At 44.1% G+C, this 25,592-nt stretch overlaps 1 long non-coding RNA gene across 1 annotated transcript in view; it reads left to right on the plus strand.

The window, feature by feature from the left end:
- The window catches only part of LOC309531221, a 43,745-nt gene extending 18,569 nt beyond the window's left edge, over window positions 1-25,176 (plus strand). Inside the window, exons 2-4 of the long non-coding RNA XR_014219145.1 lie at window positions 13,493-13,576; window positions 14,602-14,776; window positions 22,849-25,176. This is a non-coding gene — a long non-coding RNA (uncharacterized lncRNA). The remainder of the gene's footprint in view (window positions 1-13,492; window positions 13,577-14,601; window positions 14,777-22,848) is intronic.
- The last annotated feature ends 416 nt before the right edge of the window (window positions 25,177-25,592 follow it).

Here is a 25,592-nt window from a genome sequence, read left to right on the forward strand (position 1 = left end):
ACACATAAGGGTTTTTCAAATCATATTATTAGAGGGCCATTATATGAAGTTTGGGAAAGAAATAAAAAACTGTTAGAACCAAGAACACCCTGGTGGCTGTCCCCAATAGACATTTTATCAGTTAAAAAAACAAATTTGGATGAGAAAAACTTAACATACGAAGATTTATTGACACGCTCCCATGAAAATTGGAAACTAAAACCGTACGAGGAACTGAAAGGAAAGTTGAAGGGGTGGCTACAGTACCATCAGATCAATGCAAGATGGACGGAAGACAAGAAAGTAGGAATGAATGAAAAGAAATCAAAATTTCAAATCGAAATAATTGAAAGCAAATCTAAATTATTATCCAAATTGTATAATATTTTATTGGAAGAAGACACAAAAGATGTAGAAACTAAAGAGGTTATGGTAAAGTGGGCTAGAGACTTGGGACACAACATAGAATACGAGAAATGGTCGAAACTATGGAATCAGGGAATAAAATTCACAGCAAGTGTGGCAATTAGAGAAAATCTAGAAAAGATGATATACAGATGGTATTTAACACCAGAAAAATTAAATAGGATGTACAAGACCGGTAACAAGGCCTGCTGGAGATGTAAAACAAATGAAGGGAATTTTATACATATGTGGTGGACATGTGAGGAAATAAAAAAATTTTGGAATCAGATATATGATGAACTAAAAAAAATATTTAGACTCACATTTCCCAAGAAACCAGAGGCCTTTTTACTAGGGATGGTTGGAAAAGAAATACCAGAAAAAGACAAAACCCTGTTCCAATACGCAACAGCTGCGGCTAGAATGCTAATCGCCCAAAACTGGAAAAACCCAACTACACCAACGGTGAAGGATTGGCAACTGAAATTATATGATTTTATAGAATTGGCAAGAATGACGCAAAGAATCAGAAATCAAAAAAATACAAAGTTAAAAGAGGATTGGAATAAATTTATGGTATATAGTGAAGGCAACTCTGGTAACACAACAACTGCAGTAGGTTTGATTTAACTCTTCCGATGTTATAAACTAAAAACTAACACCAGCTGTAATATGATTTTATTAAAAGTAGAAACCCGAAATCAGGAGGGAGGGAAGTCGATGCAACGTATGTGTTTTCTCTTTTCTTTCACTTTTCTCTCTTTATTTTTCCTTCTTCTGTCTAATTTTTAATGTCTCTTTTTGGTTGTGCCTTTCTTTTTGGTTGTGTATGATGAAGAAAATATAATAAAAAGCATTTAAAAAAAAAAAAATTCTAAAATGTATACTTAGGAACCATATATATATATATATATATATATATATATATATATATATATATATATATAATCCACTAAGAACCATACTGCTAAAATAATAATAATAATAAAGAAGGTCTGAACAGCAGCTTTCAAATTTATTCAGACTAATGAGCTCGTCTAAATTTTGAGGATGCTAATTCACTGAAGTTGGTTCTGTGGTGGGAGAGAAAAACAACAAGGTTGTCACTGCCTGTGAACAAAGTGAATTGGTTATATGACTGACAGTAGAAATTTCTTTTTTAACATCAGTAAAAGGAGGCAGAAGTGTCAGGTAAGAGGACAGATGCTGACTTCTCTAGCACTCAGAGAGTTTGTGTACTGCCACTGATTTGATGCCAACTTAATAGGCTCAGCATCGACCAAACATATAGAGAGAAGAAGAAGCAAACGGCTCTAGGAGGGCATCCACACCCTGTCAGATTTAGCCTAACACCCATTCAAGAAGTTTCACATCGCTGTAAAGCTTTCCGTCCAAGGCAGGTCTCTTCCTTTGTCAAAACTTCCCAAGTGATGGTGAATATGTATTTTAGTCGCTTTTGCTTAAAGTGGGGAAATGTATGTACGCATTTAGTTATAAGAATACTAATATGCTGCTACTCATTAAAAAAAAAAAAAAATCTGAGCAGTTTGCAGCAACTATATACAAAAGCCATACAATAAAAACCACAAATATATAAAAACAGAGATCACCTAACTGTTATAGGAAGACATGCCTTTAATTGCCAGCCTAAGCCTGGCAGAATAAAAAAAAAAGTTTTCAGTAGGTATTTAAAGGTAGAAACAGAAGGCACCTGCTGAATTTCTGTTGGCAGAGTATTGCGTAAGATTGGGCTGATGGCACTAGAAGCTTGGTTCCTTGTTGCCAAAGGAGTTTTGCCATCTTGGGGGGGGGGAACCATTGATCGCATATGAGGTTGTCATGGCAGTGCCTCTGCAGTCTGAGGAATTTGGTCCTGGTAAAAGGCCTTTTTACTGGTGGCACCTCATATGTGGAAGTCCCTCCCTACTGAGGTGTTTCTGGCCCTGTTACTCTGACATCCATCTGCAGATATAAAATAATAATAATAATAATAATAATAATAATAATAATAATAATAATAGCCATTGAATTGTCAGTTCATTTTTGGGCACATCCCTTAGCCTAACCTACATTACAGTAGTAGTAGTAGTAGTAACAACAACAACAACAACAACAATTTATTTATACCCTTCTCATCTGGCTGGGTTTCCCCAGCCACTCTCAGTGGTTCCCAATAGAATATTATTATTATTATTATTATTATTATTATTATTATTATTATTAAAGTGATAAAACATCAAACATTAAAAACTTCCCTAAACAGGGTGGTCTTCAGAAATCTTCTAAAAGTCAGATACTTTTTTATTTCCTTGACATCTGGTGGGAGAGTGTTCCACAGAGCGGGAACCACTACCGAGAAGGCCCTCTGCCTGGTTCCCTGTAACTTCACTTACTGCAGTGAGGGAACTGTCAGAAGGCCCTCGGCGCTGGACCTCAGTGTCCAGGCTGAATGATAGGGGTGGAGACGCTCCTTCAGGTATACTGGACTGAGGCTGTTTAGGGCTTTAAAGGTCAGCATTAACACTTTGAATTGTGCTCGGAAATGTACTGGGAGCCACTGTAGGTCTTTCAGGACCAGTGTTATATGGTCTCAGCAGCCACTCCCAGTCACCAGTCTAGCTGCTGCATTCTGGATTAGTTGTAGTTTCCAGGTCACCTTCAAATGTAGCCCCACGTAGAACGCATTGTAGTAGTTCAAGCGGGAGATAACCAGAGCATGCACCACTCTGGCGAGACAGTCTGCGGGCAGAAAGGGTCTCAGCCTGCATACCAGATGGAGCCGGTAGACAGCTGCACTGGACACAGAATTGACCTGCGCCTGCATGTACAGCTGTGAGTCCAAAATGACTTCCAGGCAAAAAATCACCCCATTCAGGACCAGAGTGTTCTCCACACCAGCCTGTAGAGGTGTGGAGCAGTGGGGGAGAGCAGACGGGGGCGGGGCTGGCATGTGTCCTGGGGGCGTGGCGTGCTGCGCATAGGGGCGTGGCACCCAGTGTGGGTGGGGGGGCAGCCACTATGGCACCCCACCGGGATCGCGCTGCCAAGGGCGGTGCGCTCTCCCTGCACGCCTCTTCCTCCTACAGGGTTGTTGTGGGAGGCAGAGAACCATGTGACCACCTTGTGTCCTTGCATTTTGGAGGAAGTTGAAACTGTTACTCATGCCCTGTTATATAAAGACTGTCTCAAGGCAAATCTTTTAAAAAAACTGTAGTATAAACACTGACAACTGGGAAACACTGGTCTGCGTGCGCTCCAGTTGGAGAACAGCCTTTACCAAAGGTGTCATGGGCTTTGAAGACCCCTGAACTCAGGTTGCAAGGGAGAAATAATAATAATAATAATAATAATAATTTATTATTTGTACCCCGCCCATCTGGCTGGGTTTCCCCAGCCACTCTGGGCGGCTTCCACAGAAACCAAAAAAACATTAAAATATCATACATTAAAAGCTTCCCTGAATAGGGCCGCCTTAAGATGTTTTCTGAATGTCAGGTAGTTTTCCATCACCTTGACATCCGATGGGAGGGCATTCCACAGGGCGGGCGCCACCACCGAAAAGGCCCTCTGCCTGGTTCCCTGTAGCTTCGCTTCTCGCAATGAGGGAACCGCCAGAAGGCCCTCGGCGCTGGACCTCAGTGTCCGGGCAGAACGATGGGGGTGGAGACGCTCCTTCAGGTATACTGGGCTGAAGCCGTTTAGGGCTTTAAAGGTCAACACCAACACTTTGAATTGTGCTCGGAAACGTACTGGGAGCCAATGTAGGTCTTTCAAGACCGGTGTTATGTGGTCTCGGCGGCCGCCCCCAGTCACCAGTCTAGCTGCCGCATTCTGGATTAGTTGTAGTTTCCGAGTCACCTTCAAAGGTAGCCCCACGTAGAGCGCATTGCAGTAGTCCAAGCGGGAGATAACTAGAGCATGCACCACTCTGGCCAGACAGTCAGCGGGCAGGTAGGGTCTCAGCCTGCGTACCAGGTGGAGTTGGTAGACAGCTGCCCTGGATACAGAATTGACCTGTGCCTCCATGGACAGCTGTGAGTCCAAAATGACTCCCAGGCTACGCACCTGGTCCTTCAGGGGCACAGTTACCCCATTCAGGACCAGGGAGTCCTCCACACCAGCCCGCCCCCTGTCCCCCAAAAACAGTACTTCTGTCTTGTCAGGATTCAACTACAATCCATTAGCCGCCATCCATCCTCCAACCGCCTCCAGGCACTCACACAGGACCTTCACCGCCTTCACTGGTTCTGATTTGAAAGAAAGGTAGAGCTGGGTATCATCTGCATATTGATGGACACCCAGTCCAAACCCCCTGATGATCTCTCCCAGCGGCTTCATATAGATGTTAAAAAGCATGGGGGAGAGGACGGAACCCTGAGGCACCCCACAAGTGAGGGCCCAAGGGTCTGAACACTCATCCCCCACCACCACTTTCTGAACACGGCCCAGGAGAAAGGAGCGAAACCACTGTATAACAGTGCCCCCAGCTCCCAACCCCTCTAGACGGTCCAGAAGGATGTTATGGTCGATTGTATCAAAGGCCGCTGAGAGATCCAGCAGAACTAGGAAACAACTCTCACCTTTGTCCCTAGCTCGCCGGAGATCATCAACCAGTGCGACCAAGGCAGTTTCAGTCCCATGATGAGGCCTGAACCCTGATTGGAAGGGATCCAAATGGTCCGCATCCTCCAGGCGTGCCTGGAGTTGTTCAGCAACCACACGCTCAATCACCTTGCCCAAGAATGGAAGATTTGAGACTGGGCGATAGTTGGCCATACTGGCCGGGTCTAAAGATGGTTTTTTAAGAAGCGGTTTAATGACCGCCTCTTTCAGCGGATCTGGGAATGTTCCCTCACAGAGGGAAGCATTCACCACCCCGCAGAGCCCATCGCCCAGCCCTTCCCGGCTAGCTTTTATAAGCCAGGATGGGCAAGGATCAAGGAGACAGGTGGTTGGTTTCACGCGTCCAAGCAGCCTGTCCACATCCTCGGGGGTAACGGATTGAAATTGATTCCATGCAACTTGACCAGACAGGGCTCTAGCACTCTCCCGCCCCAGCCCTGCTCCCACGGTGGTGTCTAGCTCCTTCCGAATATGAGTGATTTTATCTGCAAAAAACGTTGCAAAATCGTTGCAGGAGATCTTGGGGTCTTTACAAGGCCCCGATGGTAAAGGTGGTTCCGTTAAGTTGCGGACCACCTGAAAGAGTCTCCTGCTACTATTTTCTGCAGATGCAATAGAGGCGGTGAAGAAAGTCTTCTTCGCCGTCGCTATCGCCACTTGGTAGGCTCGACGTTGAGCTCTAACCTGTGTCCGGTCAGATTCGGAGTGAGTTTTCTGCCACCGACGCTCTAGCCGTCTCAGCGATTGTTTCATCGCCCTCAGCTCCGAAGAAAACCACGGGGCTGTCCGGGCTCCATGCAATCGGAGAGGGCGCTTCGGAGCCAGACAGTCGATAGCCCTGGTTAACTCCGCATTCCAGCGGGCCACCAGGGAGTCAGCTGAAAGGCCATCAACATGGGATAAAGCATCCCCTAACACTCTCTGGAAACCATTTGGATCCATTAAGTGGCGGGGGCGGACCATCCGAATTGGTCCCACCTCCCTGCAGAGGGGAAGGGTCGCGGAGAAGTCCAGTTGCACCAGGAAGTGATCTGACCATGGCACTTCTTTGGTTTCATTTTTACTTAGTGTCAGATCACCCACGTCGCTAGAGGTGAATACCAGGTCTAAGGCATGTCCATGACTATGAGTTGGGCCCAACTTATTCAGGGACAGCCCCATGGAGGCCATGCTTTCCACGAAGTCCCGAGCGGCCCCTTGTAAGGTCGTGTCGGCGTGGATGTTAAAATCCCCCAGGACAACCAAACTAGGTGTCTCCAGGAGAACATCCGCCACGACCTGAAGCAGCTCGGACAGGGAATCCTTGGTGCAGCGGGGAGGTCGGTACACCAAAAGGAATCCTGTACTGCCCCTATTGCCCAACTTCCAGAACATGCACTCAGAAAACTGGGTCTTCCCAGTAGGACGCCTGGTGCAGACTAATGACTTCCTAAAAATCACTGCAACCCCCCCTCCCCGCCCACATGACCTGAAATGTGCTAGGAGGAAGGCATGCTTAGCAAATCCACACTGTGATCAACTCCCACCCGGAAACCAATGTCCCCACTGTGGAAGGACGTGTGGATCCAGAATTGGCTTCCATAGTCACTTACAGACTCATTGTTAAAACTGTGTTTATGGAATACAATCTTACTTGGCTACGAGTGATCGCCAAAGAAGAAGAACTCTAGGGACTTACATTCAATATTTATCACTCCAGTTATGCAACGAACGCCAAGCAGATCTGATGACCACTCCTTAAAATATCTAACAAAGGACAGGGAACCAGAGATTACCTTAAACTAAGAAGACAAGCCCTGAATGAATCTAATGGCCAATGTCTTAACATGCATATTTTAAATTAGCGGTTAAGGTCTTAACCTACATATTTCAAATGTTTTATATCTATATTATCATGCTCTAGCTTATAGAGTTTAATTTTAATCTATGTATATTTACATGCAGTGCTTTTTTTCTTAAAAAATGTTTAGGGGTACTCTCATTTTGACTCAAGAAATAATCATTTTATAGTTCAAATCGGGAAGAATAAATACAGTAAATGGACAAAAGTACAAAGATTCACAAAATGTTCAGGGGTGTGTGTACTACTGCGTCTGCCCAGAAAAAAACACTGTTTACATGTTCTCTATTGCTGTATATGTCTGTATTTCTGGTCTGTGACCATAATAAATCGATTCATTCATTCATTCATCCTGTTTTATTAGCTTCTCGTCCTTTTTATTTTTTTTAAAAAACTTCTTTTTATTGAACTTTCCACACATAAACAGGTAGGTAGTTATACCTATTGGTTACAATAAAATAAAATAATACAGAGAGAACAGTGAAACAGAAGAACAACATTCACGTATTCTTTTTTTTACTTTGCATTCTTTATTGAAAAATAAAAAGCACAAAATTACAAGTGTGCAGAGTAAGATGAGACACACAAAAGAAGAAGAAAGAAGAAATAGTACCCAAAACAAAGCAGAATAATAAAAAGAGATATTGTGTACCTTACAAAAAAGGGGGGTGTTATTGTAGTTCTCATATTCTTAAGGTAAGCTCAACCCAACACCCACCAAAACTCTAAAGAATTTCTAAAATTCCCTGTGAATGAGGCAGAAACATTGAAGCCTCTTTCACGAGGGAAGAAATCGTTTGGGAAATTGGAAGGCAGGTTTTGGGACAGCATTAGATGTATCTTCTTCATTTTCTCTCTGGGCCCCATCCATGCTTCCCTGTGTGGAAGACCTACCCTGTTCCCTCACACAGTGAATCAACATTGGCTAAGGGACTTGTTCCCTGAAATAACACTAGAGCAGGAGAAATGTCCTGCAGTGCTGAGAATTTGACCTGTTGGACAAACAGGCTGTAATAATAATAATAAAGTGCTGTTTGCTACGAGTGCATTGGGAGTTTTAAATCATCAAACTAAAGTACCCCAGGCTCTGACAGTAAAAAAAAATTCATTCAATGAAGGACTCGGCTTCACAACATAATAAATTATATATGACGGGACATATAAAACATTTAAAGATATACAGAAATCCACTGTATTTGTGTGCTGCAGGAGAGTTCAACCCTTGAAGTACTTTTTAATGTCAATCTCGACTATTCAGATGCAGAGGGGAGGGAAAGATGCTGGGCGGGGAGCTGGGGGCCAGGAGGAAATAGTCCATTTTCCTCCTGTGAAACAGAAGCAAAACAAACCAGCCAGCTAAGACCCAAATTAAAATAATCTTTGGGGTGAATCATTTAACTACGGGACTTTATTTTTTATTTTAATCTAACATTAGAAAGCAAAACACACACACTGTAGAATAAAAATATTATTTATTAACTACTTAAAATTAATTCCACTAGACTTCTTTTGGCTTATGTGGGAATCTCCTTGTCTGTGGCACGTAGGCCCAAGTCTCTTAGTTTCCATTTTCAACTCGAACCTGCATCTTAAATTGCATAAAACTGCTGGTTCCTAACATCTGCTGCTGAAGGAGAGCAGCTCTTCCATGAACTGTGCTGCTTGTGAATTGAGGTCTGCTGGGAAGGCCCTTTTGGGTGTACCAACACCTAGTGAAGTTCAGAAGGTCATTACTAGAACAGGGCCTTTTCAGTCATGACCCCCAATTACATGGGAAGCTGTCATAGACATACTTCTATTTATTTGTATGCTTCCTTTCCTCAGTTAAACAATGCTTAAGGCAGTTTACAACATGCAAAGGGGTTACACAATTCAAAACACAGCAGAAGTAGTCATAAACAATAAATAGTTCATTTAAAATTATACAACCAAATTGAACAATTCCTTCATAAATCATTATAAAGAAATAACAACAACAACAACAATATCAATAACAGCAAATTAAACCCTGTCAACAAAACCAATACCCCAGCCCAAGAGTTTGTTCAGCAGTCTCAGCAGTCAGTCAGGACCCCATTTTCCCAGGTCAGGTGGAAAAACAGCTTGCAAGGCAGGGAGCAGATCTTCCAGACTTACAGACTCAAGTTCAGTGCAGTCATACTTTGGTTTTTGAACAGCTTAGTTCTCGAACGTTTTGGCTCCTGAACACCACAAACCAGGAAGTGAGTGTTCCGGTTTGTGAACTATTTTTGGAAGCCGAACACCCGACAGGCCTTCCATGGCTTCCGATTGGCTGCAGGAGCTTCCTGCAGCCAATCAGAAACTGTGCTTTGGTTTCTGAACAGCTTCCGTTCAACTTCCAAGGTACGGCTTTATTGTCCAACCTCAGTGACTATGCATGGTTCAAATGGGGTATTTTCGCAACCTTACCTGAAGACACCAAAGACATAAAAAGTATTTGCTCTCCACAAAGCTATGACTCTTCTCTCAATTAGGTTTTCTTTGCCTGACAAAAATGCTTCTTCTTCCCTCCCAACCCCAGGGCTTTAAAAAAATAAATAAATTGATGGCTGGGGAATGTTTGTTTGTTTATTTCATGACATTTAGGTACCACTTGATTGTAAGAAAAGTTGTCACAGATGAATAGAAGGAAAACCATTAATACAATCCTAATAGCAACAAAGGGACACAGGTGGCGCTGTGGGTTAAACCACAGAGCCTAGGACTTGCTGATCAGAAGGTCGGCAGTTCGAATCCCCGCAACGGGATGAGCTCCCGTTGCTTGGTCCCTGCTCCTGCCAACCTATCAGTTCGAAAGCACATCAAAATGCAAGTAGATAAATAGGTACCGCTCCGGCGGGAAGGTAAACAGCGTTTCCGTGCACTGCTCTGGTTCGCCAGAAGCGGCTTAGTCATGTTGGCCACATGACCTGGAAGCTGTACGCTGGCTCCCTCAGCCAATAAAGCGAGATGAGCACCACAACCCCAGAGTCGGTCACGACTGGACCTAATGGTCAGGGGTCCCTTTACCTTTTTAACAGCAAGAACTTTATTTTTAAGGCATCTTGTCTACCATGACTGGTATCTCTTCACCGAGAAAGCACTCATAAGCACCAGAATTTCCTTGTTAGGATACAGAACGGCTGTGATACACAAATTAGCCCTTTCAGTATGTGATCTCGGAGTTGAAAGTGGTATTTTTCAAAGGCTAAAGACAGACACCCTCCCAACCTGGGCAAATATACACACATATACAGATGCGGTTTGACAAATTTCTGAATACTATCTGTCTGGAGCATAGAACTCTTTATATCCTAACCAGCTCGGACTTTCATGTGGCGGGTCTCCATATGTAGATACGCAAGTATAGTAAACTGTTGTCAACAAGCTAGAAAACAGCCCCCCCCCCGGCCTCCATTTTTATGAGAACTAAGTTTCACGGCAGTGTCTAAGTATGCAGACAGATTCATTCATGTGCATTTAACCTTGTGCCAAACCAACATTCCAGAGCAAGCCTTCAGTTAATCACAGCAACATCTGCCAAATTTTCAAGTAGCTTCATCGTGAATGATTTATTTGCTCTTGTTCGGTATCCTCCACCTGTGGTCTCCTGAAACTAGGAAGTATGATAAGCACGGCCAACCATTTATGCGTCAGCTGCTAGGCACCTCATGATGGTATTTGGAATTGTGTCCAGTGTAGCATTAAAGGATAGGGAGTACTGAAAAGCCACGGTGAGAGGAAGATAGGGCAAAACTCCACAACACAGTGTCCTCTTGAGAAATCCCCAAGATGTTCATTGACAGGGCTGGCTCAAGACATTTTGGCATCTGAAATGAACCACAAAATGGCACCCGTGCCAGGCTGGGAAGAAGGGCCGAGTGAAGATCTACACTATTACAGCCTTGCAGATGATGCTTCCCATTTCACAATTGGGAAATACCACAGATGCTGATGTATCTGGAAGCAGCCCTCAAAAACAGGGCTGGTGCTATGCAGCCCAAGTGAATTCTTATTGGAATGTATTAAGAACTGTTTAAACTAACTTTCATCAACAAACCAGAAGCCTTCCAATTTAGGCATCATGGTGGCAAATATTCCAAAGGAACTGAGGAAGGTATTCATGTATTCAACCACTGCTGCGAGAACGCTGATAGACAAATGGTGGAAGGGAGACAAAATACCAACTGAAATGGAGCGGCAGGTGAAATTATTTGATCAAGTAGAATTGGCAAAGATGACAGAAAAAGTTAGGAACCAGACAAACCAAAAGTTTAACAAAGAATGGGATATATACTTATTACATTTAAAGAACAATGCTCCCATATGAAGTCTTTGACGTGCTTTGATTAACTTCTGCAATGCTATATGCTACAAAGATTATAGATAATTTATGATTAGTTAAAGGTCATACAATATGCAGCCAGCAAGGAAACAAAGAACCCATACTGAGGATGTCAGAAATCTCAACGTATCGAAGAACTTTATTTTATATGTAACATTTTTTTAAAAAAAATTATTTGATGTGATTTGTTTTTTTCTTTGCTTCTTTTGTGGTGAGTGGATTCAATATTTAAAATCAATAAACACTGAATTGCAAAAAAGAAGAAGAGTGAATTAAGAACATGGGGTGGCAGGAGTTGCAGTTTTGCTTTTCTCTTATGAGGTGAGAAATGGTTGTTGAGATGTGAGGAATTTATCCGCTTGTATTCTGCAGATGGATTCTTGAGTGGCATTAAAAAGATGCCTCAAAATCTCTTCTTGTCTCCAGTGCAACACATTCCAGACTGACAAAAGAGGTTAAAGATATTTTATACCTATAGCTACAACTGGAGAGGCAGCTCTTGTGTAGCCTATAGCTATCTTTATCCATTCATCTATCTTTATAGATATAGATATACAAACACGCACACACGCGCACACACACACACACACACGTGACTAAAGGTACCAACATACAACAGGTAGCAGAATCATCCCCAAATTCAACAAACAAATTAGGGTACATTAAATTGTTCTGCCACCAAAGAGTAAACATGAGGAACCGCTGACAAATTTTAGACACTTTAATTCAAAATGGGCCCAAGGGAGAGGGCATATCTCAGTGTTGTGCTTTGAATGTGGTAAATCTCAGATCTAATTGCTGGGATCCAATGCCGGATTTACGTCTAAGCTAAACAAACTATAGCTTAGGGCCCAAAAAAAATTAAAAGGAAAAAAAAACACTGGATGTACATTTCCAAAATATAAGATAAAAAAAACAAATAAAATAATACCTACATACAGCAACAGTGTTTTGTGTAGGCTCCTATGATGTAAGTAATGGGCCCCGCTTGCTAGCCTGCTCCATAAAATATCACAATTACTTTGATAAAATACATATTTTGTTATGTGCAAATAAATGGATCTAGATACCTATTAGGCCCATAAATTACCATATAGCATATATTCAACACAAAAAACAGCAACAATTTGTTGTTGACAAAGGACAGCTGGACATGTAAAGGGCCCCATTACCTTCAGCAGCTTAGGGCCTCACCAAACCTAAATCCGGCCCTGCTTGGATGTCTAGATGTTTTGCTTTTAAATGGTCTTGGGTTGGGAGGTTGAGGAAGATCTACCCCCTTGCCTGCCTTCCAACATTTCTCTGATGAAAATAGGGACATCCCATTCAATAATGATAATTTTACTATTTATACAATACACATCATATTGGTTGCCCCAGCACTCTGGACAGCTTCCAACATATATAAAAACATAATAAAACATTAAGCATCAAAAGAAAAACTTCCCTATACAGAATTACCTTCTGATGGATAAATAATGTGTACCCATCATTCAAAATTTGCCCTTACCTGAATTTTGCAATGTTGTTCTCCAGCTAAATAATGTGTACCCCCAACAAATCATATATTCCCTATATGGATTGGGGTTTTTTTTTAGGGAATGCCTTTTGGGAATTATAGGGACAGAAGTATCCAAACTTTCAAAAACATGCTAGCTGAAGAAGTACTTCCTTTTGTTTGGCCTGAATCTTCTTGAACTCCATATTGAAGAGGAAAAGCTTGATATTCTGAAACCAATTATGAATCAAATCAGTGAGGGGTTTGCCCAGCACTATTTCCTACCCAGTGGCAAGTGGTAGGAAAATTCAGACTTGCAGGGCAGAATGCAGGGAGACCAACAGTAGGTGGGGCCAGAGGCAAGGATAGGTGGAGCCAACTAATTCTCAATTTGCCCCCATCTTCTTCAAACCCATCTACAAGGGCAGCACTGAAATTAAGGAGGAGCAAACTGACAGCCCGTGGTCTAGTTGCAAGTAAGAGGGCAGGCAGATGGAGACTGTCTGAGTGCAGACTGGGATTGGGGGAATCATAGCATAGCATTGTAGAGGTGGAAGGAACCAGGACTGTCTTTAGCATATGCACCGTCAGGGTGCAAAGATCTGCCCACAGCGCCCCAAATTTAGTTTAGCCGCCCCCAAATTAACTTTTATTGAGCTTTTTGGGGGCAGGGGGGAAGTCGAAGTTGTTGACCTTTTTTTAGGGGAGGAGAACTGGAGAACTCAAAGTTGTTGACCTTTTTTGCTTTTTTGGGGGAGGAAAATCACTCACCTGTAACTGCTTTTGTTTCCTGACTCGTCAGTGGTATTTGATGCTACGGAGTAACAGAGCGATGGAGCAGGAGCAGGGCTTTTCACTGCCGCCGATCGAGAGGAACCAGTATACAGTAGGTATACATTTGGTGCCCCCCCGAATTTGGCGCCTGGGTGCCCCGCACTCCTTGCACCCCCTGAGTGTCCTTTAGTCCAACATCCTGCAATGCTGGAATCTCAACTAAAGCATCCATGACAGATGGTCCTACAACCTCTGCTTAAACCCCACGCATACTGTTCTCCCTTGATCCAAATGTACCTGCCTCCACTGTTCCACCTGCATTTCTTTGAGAGGTAAATATTGTCATACGGTGTTACTGGAGGGTGAAAAACCAAGCACATCATAAAGGCCATTGTATTGAATGAGGTGCCCAAGATATTCTGGTGAACTTCTGTTCTTTTTCTAGGAGGGAGCACTATTATGCAGCAAACATTCCTCCTTTCCTGAAGCAGCTCTGTTGGCTGTGATAATCTCACGTGGTGAATATCCGGCACAACATTAATTATTATCATTATTTCCCTTGTAAGGCTTTATAAAACATTGCTAACCTGAGAAGCTGAATGGGGAATGCTTTTTGCCAGCAATCTAAGTTACGAGCAGAAAGAGCCTCTTGGAAGGGAACAGTATATCAAGCTCACAAGTGCAAGACACATATTTATTATATGATTCGCTTCAGCCTTGTAGAATGAAAGTGGGAGTAATAAAATGTGTGCAGGAGAGTGTGCAAACTGTTGCATCCTCTGAATTCATTGAAGATGACGTGAAAAAGTTGTTTGGATGCTTTATTATGTGTGGGGATCCTATAAAAAAATAAAATAAAAACCTAGCTTGGCTGCTTCCTGGAAAGAAAAGTGGTCAAAGATAAAGATGAACCTGATGGGGTTGACACCGCAATTAAACTTGAAAACATTTTTTTTATGTGCGCATTAAAAATCATGTTCAAACCAATAAACAAAATGAATAAACACAATATCATTGTACCGGGATTATGTATCTATAAAAACAGAACACAAGGCTCCTGCTCTCCCTTGCTCTCTCCCTCCTGTCCTGTGTCAGCTGTGCTCAGTTTACTGCAAAAGATATGTGATTTTATTGCAGGAGGACTTTGGGGAAAGGGATCCCTGAGCTTTGTATGAGCCAGTAAAAAAGTCTGTCAGTCTGCTAACGCCACCTGTATGATTTAGCACTAGGAAGGCTCCATGAAAGACCAAATGACCCATGCTTAACGGAGAATCCATGATGGGTGTCAGAATGTAAAGGTAAAAAGATGAAGGTAAAGAACCCCTGGACAGTTAAGTCCAGTCAAAGGTGACTATGGGGTGTGGCGCTCATCTCGCTTTTAGGCTGAGGGAGGTGGCGTTTGTCCACAGACAGCTTTCCGGGTCATGTGGCCAGCATGACTAAACTCCTTCTGATGCAATGGACAAACGTGATGGAAACCAGAGCACACGGAAACTCCGTTTACCTTCCCACCACAGCAGCTATTTATCTACTTGCACTGGTGTGCTTTCAAACTGCTAGGTTGGCAGGAGCTGGGACCGAGCAACGGGAGCTCACCCCATTGCGGGGATTTGAACTACCAACCTTCTGATCGGCAAGCCCAAGCTCAGTGGTTTAAACCACAGCGCCACTCGTCCATTTCCTACCAGTTATGGAAGGAGGGGTGTGGAATGAAAGGGAAATTCATGCATTCAAAACCCACGACCACCTCTCTATTGACATTCTGGAGCCTTTCTCTCCAGAGGTATAATGTTTATTTGAGTAGTTATCTATTTAAGATATTTTTTAAGCTGCCTTTTAAGTCAACAGCTGTCACAAGGTGAAGCCCATTTTAAAAAATGCAATAGTCATCATCAGACATAAAACATACGGAGCCAGCATTAAACCTACAATCCTATTCTCGTAGGATGATAGGAAGCTGCTTATACTGAGTTGGACCCATTGGTCCATCCTGCTCACTATGGCCTGCACTGACGAGTAGCAGCAGATCTCCAGGGGTTCAGAGCTACCTGGGGATTGAGCCCGAGTCCTTTTGACACTGACCTATGACCCCTTTACCTAGGAAGGAATCATAGGGACCATAAGATACTTTGGAGCTTGCTCTCTAACCCTGACACCCTACCAGTGTTGGAGCTCAGGTTCTGGTAGGGCCAGAGAGGGGCATATGGAGGGCAGTTTAAAGGTGTGTTGGGGAGGAGAGGGAAACACATTAGAGCCAAAGAATCCAGAGGCATTTCAACTCCCGTTCTCTTCCAAATCAGGGAGAGGCTTAGAGTACCTCAGGAGACTACCTGATCAAAATCTCTCTTCTTTTACTCTGTGGGCTTCAGCAGTGATGGAATTTGGGCCCTCAAATTTCAGCAGCGCCCTGTGCAACTCTAAAAGTTGGTGCCCCCAACCTCTTGTACTTCATTCTACAGTGTTGTTTCGATGTGCCTTGTACCTCTGGCTCCAGGACACATTCCCCCCCCCCCGACATCCCAGAGGAACAAAAAGGTTTGGGATCCTGCGCCTGCCCCACACCCACAGCAAGCTCCCTACTGCAAACAGGATATTTTTGCAGGTGTACTGGGGGGAATTCGGTAGCATCTCGTTAAATTAGGTAGTATCCCATTAAAATGCAAACAAAATCAAATGCCTCCCCACAACAGTCAAACACACCAGGAACAGATTAAGAATACACACACACAAAGAGAAAGCAAGAAAGTAAGTGTGTGTGTGTGTGTGTGTGTGTGTGTTCTTTCTCTGTTCCTGAATTATACACACATATAGTTTGCCATGCTCATGAAAAGCTGCCCAACAGAAGTCAGATAAAATAACTAGAGAGTTTAATATGATTTCCGCTGGAAGAAAAGCTGGACCAGATTTTTTAAAAATCCATATCTTAATGATAGGTAAATAATCCTTTAGTATCTCAGATGTACATGCTACAGGCAGGAACTTTCTATTCATGAACACTCTTTTATTCTTGTATGCTATTACCACCCGAGATATTGCCATATTGGAAGATACATTCTTACACTGATAAATAGACTGCATAAACAATATGTGCCCCCACCTCCTTAAGCAAGATAATGCTAGCACATTTCAACAATAATGGCTCCCCTGCAGCAGACTAAAGCCCCCCTTCTTTTTCTAAATGCTAACAAGTACAGCTCTGAGGTTGCCCACGTAATGAAAAACAGGGGTGAAATAACCGCAGTGCATTGAATTTCCCATGCCTCGCCTCTTCCATCTTGGGCGATAATGCAGCTGATTTCTTTATCCCCATGTATTCCGACGGAAAAATGTCTGTGTGCTTATTTCTGCTAAACATCTTCCGCTTTCTCTCTCTCTATTTAAATAATTCTCAGTCAGGTGTCAATAAAGTTTCTGAGAGCCATGCATATATTGGCGGGCTACTCCATTTCAAAGGTTGAAAGGAGACTGCAATCCCACAGTTGGTAGTGCCATAAGTCCCTGCATGGCGCACTGTAGAGTAAGCCGCTAAGAATAACTTGCAGCTCTGCATGGGGCCACCAAATTCTCTTCGATAAGTTGACCCGAGAAAGCTGAAAATAAATATGTCCATTATTGTCAGGAGTGGCTGAAGGCTGAAGGGGTGAGTGGCTGAAGGCTGTCTCTGACATCTCTTGCCTGCGTAGAATGTCATTGAACTGCCATAATGCCTCTTGGGGTGCATTCCGACATGGGGAATATTGTGCTATCTTTCCTGATTATAATGCTAGAGCTTCTGACCCATTTTCTAATGTTCCTCTCACACTCCAGTATCTGTTGTGTTGTTGATCTAACATATCAGCACATCATGCATGCCCTCCAACATGTCCAGGCCCCAAACCAGGATGTGTGTGTTTCGGGCTGCGCTCCTGGGCGAGTTGCTTGACCCGTGTACCATTGTAACCCCTGAAAAGGTCATTTTTTTTGGGGGGGTGAGATCATGGTGACCAAAATTGCTGCCATGCTCTCACATGAAAAAACAGGATGGCACACTTTTCCCAGGACAGTTGAGGGGCATGTGGCACCATCACCCCCTGGGCTGGTTGTAAGTAAGAAGGTAGGCAGGCACAGCCTGGCTGAGAGCAGACAGAATCTTTTGGGACAGTGTCCCATTTGCCCTAATTGACCGGCCCCTGTTGATTTCAATCTACCTCCTTCCAACTAAACAGTTGCATGTGATTTTAAAAATTGAAGCTTTTGGTAAAAGGACAATAGCGGCCTTCAAGGACTCATCAACACATATTTTGCAGGATAGCTACTTACCTGGTCTTAACGTTATTTTTTTCCTTCAAAAAAATTAATCCCCAAGATTTTCTTGGAGAAAATCTAATTCTTGATAAGGCCTAGTCACTTACCAGATGAAGCTGATTTGTTCAGCTCTGGTTGTTAGTCTAGAAAGCCGTGAGGCCTTGGAGAACAATACCGTGAACTTCTATCAATGATCAGCATATTTTGCTCTTAAATTCCAATCTGTTTATTTTTAAATAATCTAAGGAGCCCAGTGATCACATGGCATCCTGGAGACTGTAGGAACACGGAAAGGTGTGTTGGTCCATAGAAAGCATTGGTCCATCTGTGGATGCCACCTGGCAGTGGATCTCAAGAGTTTAAGATGCTCCCAGACCAACCTGGAGATGCCGGGGATTGAACCTGAGAACTTCTGCATGCAAGAAAAGATACTCTACCGCTGAGCTATGGAAGCACCAGAGCTGCCATTCTGCAGGCGTAGAGAGAAATCTCTGATGTCAGAGAGGGGGATCCAAAGTCAGGGGCCCCATCCTTGTCACTGCAGACACTTCTGGGTCCCTGGCTGTATGAATCTTGGAGCTCTGAATAGTGTGTGCACTGTGAGCTGCTTGGGTGTAGATCAAGGGAAGCCATTGGATCCAAAGGATCCTTCCTGAGCTCCCTGGCACACCTCCAAACCTGAGATCAGATCAAACTGCCAACCCAGGAACTGACATAGTTCAATCTTACTTATTTCTCCTCCATTTTTCCAAATGGTAGGGAAATTGTTTACTTTAAGAAGGAAATAGAAATGGATGGAGCAGAGAAGAGCACTTTTCTGCCCTCGCTTGTGAGAGCCTGGGCAAGCCACTGGAAGCAGAAATTTTAGCCACCAGCGGTTCTCCTCCCACAGTGGCCTTGGGCAAGGTCTTCAGCTCAGTGGTCAAGCATTTGCTTTGTACCCAGAAAGTCCTGGGCTCCAATCCCCAGCATCTTCAGTTGCCATGGGACAAACCCCCTCCCTCCACGCCTGTAAAGCTGGAGAGCTGCTGGCAGTCAGTGCAGACAATAGTGAGTTAGATGGTCTGGTTCAGTATAATGCAACTTCCTATGGATTTCATCTGAAAGGACTACAGTGGTACCTCGGGTTACATACGCTTCAGGTTACATACACTTCAGGTTACAGACTCTGCTAACCCAGAAATATTACCTCGGGTTAAGAACTTTGCTTCAGGATGAGAACAGAAATCGTGCAGTGGCAGCACGGCGGCAGCGGGAGGCCCCATTAGCTAAAGTGGTGCTTCAGGTTAAGAACAGTTTCAGGTTAAGAACAGACCTCCAGAACAAATTAAGTTCTTAACCCAAGGTACCACTGTACATTGTGTGAAAGTGCTTCTCTGTATTAAGAAACGCTTTATGGTATAATCTGGAAACATGTGGTTGCGATGGCCTTCTCTTGAAAGACTCGGGTGCTTAATGGTTTTACTCCAAGTACCTCACCACTGCAGCTTTTGATCAGGTGTGGGCCAGAGGCAGGTCACAGGGACCCCTCCATGCAGAAATGATATCAGGGGTTGAAATGGGAAAGGAGATTGCATGGAAAAGGTGAGTGGGGTTTTTGCTTCCATACCTTTGCCCCAGGGACCACTTTCAGCTCCCAATCTCATTTTTTGGCAGCTCCCAACACCTCCTCATGCTTTCATCTCATCAGGCTTCCTTCCATCCTTCTTGTTCCTTCCCTCGTTTTTTCCCCTGGGTTTTAAAATATCTTGTTCTTTCTCTGACTCCACCCAACCCCACTTCATCCATTTAGTTTCAGAACAATGGGAAGTGTCAGCATTTTGACTGAGTGATTGATTGATGTTGTTTACAAAAAGTTTTTTTTTGTCCCGCTTGCATGGCTTGGGAAAAAAGATGCTGCCTGAAAGCAAACTGCCATGTGAGCATGTGTAGCACACTGAATTCAGAAAGGAATTACCGGTACTTTCCCTTGTTTTCCAGAGCAGGAGATGTATTGGTCTTGTGGTGTTTGTGTGCATAGGAGAGTAATCACACAAAACCTAAGTTGAATTGGATTGAATAAACTACAGTCGTACCTCGGTTTACGGACTTAATTCATTCTGGAGGTCCGTTCTTAACCCAAAACTGTTCTTAACCTGAGGCGCGTTTTCGCTAATGGGGCCTACCGCTGCCACCGCGACTCCAGCACACTATTTCTGTTCCCATCCTGGAGCAAAGTTCTCAACCCAAGGTACTACTTCCAGGTTAGCAGGGTTTGTAACCCAAAGTGTTTGTAACCCGAAGCATCTGTAACCCAAGGTACCACTGTAATCTGAAGTAAGGTAAAGGTAAAGGGACCCCTGACCATTAGGTCCAGTCATGGCCGACTCTGGGGTTGCGGTGCTCATCTCGCTTTTTTGGCTGAGGGAGCCTGCGTACAGCTTCCGGGTCATGTGGCCAGCATGACTATGCCGCTTCTGGTGAACCAGAGCAGCGCACAGAAATGCCGTTTACCTTCCCTCCGGAACGGTACCTATTTATCTACTTGCACTTTGACGTGCTTTCGAACTCCGAGGTTGGCAGGAGCTGGGACTGAGCAATGGGAGCTCACCCCGTCGTGGGGATTCGAACCGCTGACCTTCTGATCAGCAAGTCCTAGGCTCTGTTGTTTAACTCACAGCGCCACCCGCGTCCCTGTAATCTGAAGTAGCTATGGTGAAAATTGAAGCAAAGTGGTCTCTATTCCAGATTAGTTAAAGCAGAACACTGTAGTCTTTGGTTCTACCCACTGATTGCATGTGGTCCCAAAGGATTATCCCCAAGGGAATGCAACCCTCCAACAGAAGATAGTCCGTCCACCCCTGTACTAGCTGGTGACTGGGTATAAGAAGCTGTGCATGCTGACTTATGAAAGGAACTGAACACCTTGACTTATAAGAGAACAGGACTGTATACTGATCAGGGTTTTAACCAGCCAATTACAAGGTGGCACAGGGGACTATTGTGGGGAAGATGATCAGCTGTGACATCTGTCCCTTCTATTAGCATAGGACATATTTCATTTAGGCCAATTACTAGCATCTGCTAAGGGCTGATTGGCACAACCCAGTAGGAAAGACTTTAGCTTGGGGACATGCTTTTCATGTAGAAAGCCTGAGATGTTCCCTGGCATTTCCAGCAAAAGGGGTCAATCAAAGTCAAAGAACTATGCCTTGAGGGAGCCCCTGCAAGTCAGAGCAGCCAACACTGGTCTAGATGTGCAAATAGGTGGGCATGTTAGGTGGGCACCATTGCCATTATAAGAGAACAAGGGAGGTGTTCATAGTGAGTTCTGGCACCTCTTTTTCTAGAAAAATAGCACTGTTTAGAAGCATTTGTTACATGCCCTTTGCAAAAAGTCCAATGGCAAGATGCAACAGAAGTACAATCGTATCGAAACCAGCTACACTGGCTCCTGGTGGAGTACAGGATCAGGTTTAAGGTGCTGGTTTTAAACTTTGAAGCCCTATACGGCCTAGGACCCTCGTACCTATAGGACCGCCTCTCCTGGTATGTCCCACGGAGGACCTTACGATCTTCAAACAAAAACATATTGGAGGTCCCAGGCCACAGAGAGGTTAGGCTGGCCTCAACTAGAGCCAGGGCTTTTTTGGCTGTGGCTCCAGTCTGGTGGAACTCTCTGTGACAAGAGACTAGGGCCCTGTGGGACTTGACATCTTTCCGCAGGGCCTGCAAGACAGAGCTGTTTTGCCAGGCCTTTGGCCAAGGCAGAGTCTGACCCCCTCTCTCCTTCCGTAATCCTCAAAGAACTCTAGCCCAATGGTTGCCATTAATTTGATTCTGAATTGATTTTAGAATGTATTTTAATTAATTGACTGTGTGATTTTATGTACGCTATTTTTACTTGTTGTTAGCCACTCTGAGCCCGGCTTTGGCTGGGGAGGGTGGGATATAAATAAAATTTATTATTATTATTTATTATAAAATCAGGGGTGGGGAACAATTGGTCCTCAGGGTGCTGTTGAACTATAGCTCCCATCAGCCTTTGGAAACATGGCCAGGTACAAGGTGAGTTGTAGTTCAGCAGCATCTGGAGGGTCAACCGTTCCCCACACCTAAAATACAACATCTGATGCAAAAGGGGAAACTCACATTCAGCCATGGTTGAAAGCCTGGCTGAAAAGGTGCACCTTGGTGGAAGGGTGCAAAATAGACACCAACTGCACATCCAGGGACAGGGATTTAGAGCTTGGGGGCCACCACACAGAAGTCTCTTCCATATGCTGTCACATCCCTCTCCAAGGATGGAGGAACTGCTAACAGAGGCAGCTTCCAATCTTCTTAATTTTGAATTGAAATTCAGTCCTAAATATTGGATTAGAATGTCAGCATGAGGCTTATTCTAGCTGTTGGTGACCTAGACATGGGAAGTGGATACCACCCACAGCCAGTTTGGTATGTGTCGAGGACTGTGCCTCAAGGTCAAATCTAAGGTGGACATCAAAAGCCCCAGAGAAAAAGAGGGTCATGTGGATTAGCCTCCAAGCTATCACCATCAGAGGAATAATCTAGCAGGCTGCTAATGACGCAGGAAAAGATTACCCTTTTTCATTTTTTAAAATCAAGGTTTTTATTAATGTAAAATCAACGGAACAAAAGAAAAATCAAAGTTACAAAATGTAGGAGCAGTTCAGAGGTTGTATTTTTCCAAATAAGTAGAAAGCAAATAATGTAGAAAAATAAAGGCAGAAAAACACATCATGAAAGCCACATTTCCTTACTGAATGGAGGAAAGAAAGTTTTGCATATCTGAATTTGACGTATGAGGAATGAAATGCCACCAAATGATGGAGAAACGTTCCAGGTTTTCCTTACCCTTAGAAATATGTACATTGTGAGTTGCTTTCTCTGCAATAGCCACATATTCTTGTAGCACAACAAGAGGTTTAAGTCACACAGGGCCTTCCATTTCTGGACCAAATAAGTTCTCAAAAGCCAGCATGTATGTAAGAAGCTCCTTTGATCAGAAAGTTGCTGCTTGTCCTTTTTTCTGATGAAATTGGCTGGTACGCTTGTTTTATGGCTTTTCACATAACACTTTTGTCCATCTCTTCTCAACAGACCATCCACCATTGACACTGTTAACATGCTATATATGTCATCCAGGAGGGAAAGTGGCAACTGGACTGGAAATGGTTCCTTATTCCTGCTCTGTATACATTGATAAGGTAAAGGACCCCTGGATGGTTAGGTCCAGTAAAAGGCGACTATAGGGCGTGGCACACATCTCGCTTTTCAGACTGAGGGAGCCAACATTTGTCCACAGACAGCTTTCTGGGTCATGTGGCCAGCATGCCTAAATGGCTTCTGGCCAGCCTAGCAGTTCAAAAGCACACCAGTGCAAGTAGATAAATAGGTACCGCTGCGGCGGGAAGGTAAATGGTGTTTCCATGCACTCCGGCTTCTGTCACGGTATTCCATTGTGCCATAAAATCATATCCTAGAGCTTTAAACAGTGTGAATGTGGCCATTGTCCCTTCCATTTAGCCAGGGCACCTGAATGGGGCTATTTGTGCTAAGCATGTGGTCTGGGGTGAACTCCATTGTTCCTCAAGACAAACAGATGCCAACAAGCATAGCGTCCACCTCTCTTTTACTCAGAGTGCATCTGATGAAATGAAGGACTTAGCCGAGTCATGCTCATTCATTTCCATGGGTCTACTCCGAGCAAAAACTAGCCCAAATTGTCAAGAGACCACAGCCACAACTGAAACACGACACATCCAATTTTCCTCTGGTCCTCAGCGGCTCCTGCTTGCTCCATCTCATGTGGCTGGAGAGGGGATTTTGAGAACTGAGCTCTCTAGTGTTTTTCAAGAGGAATAGATTTCTGATGGATTTTTGCTTCTCAGTAACTGAAAACATCTCAGGGCTCCCATTTACCTGTACTGTGACACTTTCCCCCCCCTCCTTCCTCTGTACCAGCAGGTGGAGAGAAACAGCAACAGAGCCAGGAAAGAGTTGTTCCTTGCTAAAGTAATTGAGGGCAGCAGGTACAAGAGCCTGCGAGTGTTCAAATGTTAACAAGAATGTATGAGGAATATAGAGAACACTCCGGGAGCTACGGAAAAGAGAGGGGAGGGGAGGATGAGCTTTTTCTTCTGAGTACTTTAATATACTCCGGGAGATCTAGTGATCTATATTAAACAATTCTTTCTCAGCATTCATTAGGAAACATGACATCCTTTTTTTCCTATTTGAAAATGATTGAATTGGAGTACAGATTTGTAGCCAAGATGAAGGACTCTGTGGAGTTGATTGTAAACAGAGTTTAACAAGAACCCAGGAATTATATATCTTCGGGTGATGGTGGGGGAAAAGAGGTTTCAACAGGTCTGAGACATAATTGAAGTCGTAAAAGAGACGTATTATTATTGATCAGCGGACGCTGGTGCATTAGGGGAAATGGTGCTTCCCCACCAACCTCAGTTTGCCCCCAGCCCCCCCCCAAGTGCCTTATAATTTGTATCCAATTTAGGGGGTGGCACTAGCTCTTAACCTCCTTCTCCCTAGTCTCTGTTTTATTCCTAAAGAACTCAGCAGGGTGGAAGATGGGGATAAAACTAGACTTAGGGTTCATCCATACTTCTGTTTGTCCCCCTGTTTTCTCCTGGGGAAACTTGCTCTTTACCAACGAATCGGAGCAAACGTCAATCAGATTTCCCATGGGTTGATGTTTGCTCTGATTCAGTGCTAAATAGAAGGTTTTCCCGGGGAAAGTGGTGGCACAAATGGAAAACCACTTGGACCCACGCATAGAAAGCATGGGGGCAAGCAGAAAACTGCTCAGACCCACACATTCTCTGCAAGGGGAGGGAAATAGTGAATGCCAAAAAAAGTGGGGAGGGTCCAGTTAGGGAAAAAGAAAAGAGTAAAAGGGAGAGGAAATTCTGCTGAGTGATCAGCAGCCCCAACTATTGCTACCGCTCTGAAAAATAAATGCTACTGCTGCCTGTAAATGCGGCTGCAGACTTGGGAGCGATTTCCAGAGGGAGAGCGCAAGAGGGGCCCCAAAGCATGCAGAGGGGCATATGAAACTGGGCCCCCAAGACCACTGCTCTCTAAGGCCTCCTGTGTTTATATCATCCTCTTACCGGGAATGGGCTTAGGGGTACAGTGAAGGCTGGTCCACTCTAATGAACAGGGATTGGACCCACCAACCTCAGCCAGCTCCCACCTTCCTGCCTTATTACAACCAGACCAGAGATGCCTCTCTTGGCTGTCAGTCCTTTCTCCTCAGGCTCAGTTTTGTCCTTGCAGAACTCAACAGGGAGGAGGGTGTATGTGTGACAAACCTAAAACCATCTGCCTCCACCTACTGTTGGCCTCATTCCCTGCTGCACCACCAGACCCAGGAGGCACCAGCCACCTGGGTACAGTACATTTTGCATGCAACAATAACAATAACAACAACAACAACAACAACAGTAATTTATTTATACCCCGCCCTCCCCAGCCGAAGCCAGGCTCAGAGCGGCTAACATCAAATGTATAACACATTAACATAAAATCAGACAATCAATTAAAATACATCCTCAAATCAGATCAGGATCAGAATAAAATCCAGTCAGATAGCAACCCGCAGATTAGGGTTGGGGACCTTAAATGCTCATCAGGCCCAACTGTTTTTGTTGAACTTATATGAGCCTGTGAGAAAAATTGGGAGGCTACTTTCATGCAAGTTCTTATGAAAGGGGAGAGGGAGTCAGACTGAACCAAAGGCCTGGCAGAACAGCTCCGTCTTGCAGGCCCTGCGGAAAGATGTCAAGTCCTGCAGGGCCCTAGTCTCTTGTGACAGAGCGTTC

Source organism: Podarcis vaucheri (assembly GCF_965113315.1).
Source record: "Podarcis vaucheri genome assembly, chromosome: 1".
In the NCBI taxonomy this organism is placed as follows: domain Eukaryota; kingdom Metazoa; phylum Chordata; class Lepidosauria; order Squamata; family Lacertidae; genus Podarcis; species Podarcis vaucheri.